We start from the raw sequence: 3,996 nt of genomic DNA, 5'->3' as shown, positions 1-3,996 counted from the left end.
ATTATTTTTATTATTATTATTATTATTATTATTATTATTATTATTATTATTATTATTATTATTATTATTATTATTATTATTATTATTATTATTATTGCAATACATCAATTAAACCTGAACTAAAAAAACTCATTCTATCAACATAACCTCTGTCTCTTATACACATCTAGATGTGTATAAGAGACAGATCCTTATATTATACAAGAAAAAAAGACATTAATTTAGTCGTAAAATATTGTTAATTTTAAAATTCTCTTGATAATATATTTACCAAATAAAATACATTGCATCAAAATTTGGAGTAGATTGGAATTTGTCTTGAGCCTGGTTTCCATAAAATCGCTACAAGCTATCACATTTCTGCTAAGTCTTGCCCCTTGGATATTGTTGCTAAGGTCCCACAAAACGACAGTGTTAAGCTCTGTCCAGATTCTAAAATGTTGTCTAGAGGGAGCTTTCAAACATGTGGTGGTGGTGTGGTGATTGACGCGACGCCGTGGCGTCGCGTCAATCACCACACCACACCACACCGACAATCACACCACACCACAATCACACCAATCACGCAATCACGCCACACGACACCACACCGACAATCAGCAGACGGCGCGCCGTCTCGGACTGTCGGTGTGGCTGTCTCTTATACACATCTAGAAGTTTTTTTAGATCCAGCTGTAGGGGGCGTCCCATTTTTCGTATTCCCACCATGCATTTCGGTGGAACACGGTGGAACACTTTTTTTGTGTGGAGAACTCTATCTTGTATTTCTAGTATCTTTGATTAACTGCATTGCACTGGATAGGGCCAAATATGTCCATTTGTTCAGAACAAGTGTGCACGTCTGGGCAGTGATGAAATACCCAAAGCGAATTCACAAGGCTGAGCATGTGCGACGAGGCCTGTTAAATTGAAGTTTAAGATTACTGTTTATATGATGATTACTGTTCAATATAATTGTTTGAATAAATCTTTGCTGTCCTGTTATTATTTGGAATTTGGCATCTTTATCTTGTCGTTTTATACATATATATATATATTTAGGTATATTTATTGCAAAAAAAAGAATCACACATAAAAAACAGTTTATTGCAGCATAAGCTGAATTGAAAGACTGAAAAATGTTTACAAATATTGGCCAATAAAAATTTACAAATCATTATTAAAATAGAGCAATATTAAACATTAAAATTTACATTAATAACTTAAAAATTACAAAGACGAATTACATATTAAAAATTCAGGAGAAATTAAACAATTGAGTCTCTAAAAATATATATACAATTTCATAATAAAAAAAAAAACAAAAAAAAAACCTCAACCAAGAAGCGGAGCTACAACGTCCAAGACAACATTTTTCAGTCCACCTTGACATGGAGTGTCATAGTGAATGTACAAGTTGGTACAGTCTAGATGCCTCTAAATAACGTGAAACCTGCTCCAAATTAGTCAAAAAGTGATTTTGAGCATTTTAAATTTTAACGCATGCATACGCACACTCATAACATGTTTTATTGAAAAATGCCTGTGAGGAATTTATGATTACAGAAATTTTCAGAAAATGGCGTGTAGATGACATCACATGACTGTGACTTCAGATGTAGATACAACATGCTAGCCAAGCAAGGTTAGAGCCTGCACCATATTTGAGAAAAGCAATGAACAAAGAGGAGAAAGAACAGAAGAAAAATATTTAGAAAAATAATAGGTGATACGTTGTGTACAGCGTATCACCTTATCATTTTAAATAATCTCTTAATTTAATTCCTTACCTCTTGTTCCTAAGCAACATTGCAAAACTTTGGTTTTTCTACGATCCTCTGCAATATTCTTCTTTGGGTTCTCAATGTTTGTCCATACTACTTCTTTCTAGCTCTTTCTTATTTTTCTCCTGCAGAGCCTTGACTCTGCTGCCATTGTTTGATACGCTGAAGCAGGAATTCCAAAACTCAACTATGGATAGAAAAGTACCGGTATTTTGAAAAAAATCATATGAGGACAAACAAAAATATTAGAGTGCTTTTGATTTTACATAGATAAATGTTAGAGCACTGAAAATTTTTTCGCAGATTAATATTAGAGCGCTTCAAATTTTACACAGATTGATAATAGAGTTTATGAATTAACAAAGATTAATATTAAATTACTATTGATTTTACACAGATCAAAGCCAAAATATTATGAAAAATAAAAAATTCTATTTTATTCCTCAATTCTCAAAAAATTTGCTAAAAAATGTATAAAATGTAAAGAAAAACTATTGGAAGAAGGTACTGAAATCACTTTTGTACTGAGGAGAGTATCATTAAAAAAACACAGTAAATAACTTATGGTTCAACCCACTTACACATAAACTATTGGAAGAAGGTACTGAAATCACTGTATCATTAAAAAAACACAGTAAATAACTTATGGTTCAACCCACTTACACATAAACTATTGGAAGAAGGTACTGAAATCACTTTTGTACTGAGGAGAGTATCATTAAAAAAACACAGTAAATAACTTGTGGTTCAACCCACTTACACATAAACTATTGGAAGAAGGTACTGAAATCACTTTTGTACTGAGGAGAGTATCATTAAAAAAACACAGTAAATAACTTATGGTTCAACCCACTTACACATAAACTATTGGAAGAAGGTACTGAAATCACTTTTGTACTGAGGAGAGTATCATTAAAAAAACACAGTAAATAACTTATGGTTCAATCCACTTACACATAAACTATTGGAAGAAGGTACTGAAATCACTTTTGTACTGAGGAGAGTATCATTAAAAAAACACAGTAAATAACTTATGGTTCAACCCACTTACACATAAACTAAAATCACTTTTGTACTGAGGAGAGTATCATTAAAAAAACACAGTAAATAACTTATGGTTCAACCCACTTACACATAAACTATTGGAAGAAGGTACTGAAATCACTTTTGTACTGAGGAGAGTATCATTTAAAAAACACAGTAAATAACTTATGGTTCAACCCACTTACACATTTTTTATATTAACATGTATTTTCCCCACATGACAAGTAATTTAACCTCTTGACCTCAAATAAAAAAAATTTCCTAATCTTACAATAATATCAATAATACTAATAATAACCCAGACTTGTCAACCCGTACGCACTTGTCGTAAGTCTTACGCATTCCAATCAAATCTTACGGTCTTATGCAAACACCAGCAAAACTTACGATTATCCTAAAATTTGAGTAAATTTTGTTTCTTTTTCAATTTGTAATGAATTTTAATATAACTAACATCCATAATCATAATATTCTACCTTCCATGTTTCAATGTATCTGAGATCATTATAAATTCACTAACATCAATTAGTTATGCCATTTAAGCCAAAGCGTGGAAATGTGTGCTCATACCCAACTCAAAGGGATATGCTCAACACAAGTTTAAGCTGTTTTGAAATGTTCAAAAAATGATATTTTTATTATTGTATATATCCTGGTAAGTGTTTTGCATTTAGGCCTAGCAATAAAGTCACAAAAAAAAATTGTAAAATTTAGTTAGAAGTCACGCATTTCTTTTGTTACGGCATAAGCTCATGCATACAACAAGTCGATATACTCTACTTGTATTCTACAAAATAAATGTACTAAATAAAATCAATTTCCTGAATTTATTTGAGCGATGAAATGACGCTAGAACTGATTCACTCCTGTGTGTCCGTCCTACATTCTCTGCTCAACATAGATTTGTTCAAACTGCGTCCTGGAATCCACGTGACATTGATCATTATGTTCTACTTTCTACTGTCGTCATATGGAAACTCTTTCTGATGTCTTACGGTAAGTTCATTTAGGAAGCATCCAGTTACTCCATAGGAGTACCAAATACTCAGTACATCCCCAAATACTACTGAGTATTCGGTATAACACGTCAGGTAGGGCAAAGACATCACTCTTATGATATTTACCTGTCGCAAATTCATATCTTTATAGCCTTTTTTATTCTGAAAATATTGCCGTTAAATCCAGCTTT

Source organism: Anneissia japonica, unplaced genomic scaffold, assembly GCF_011630105.1.
Source record: "Anneissia japonica isolate Jap-2015-1 unplaced genomic scaffold, ASM1163010v1 scaffold287858_len863314_cov180, whole genome shotgun sequence".
Taxonomy (NCBI): domain Eukaryota; kingdom Metazoa; phylum Echinodermata; class Crinoidea; order Comatulida; family Comatulidae; genus Anneissia; species Anneissia japonica.
Note: the sequence above shows the minus strand (reverse complement) of the source record.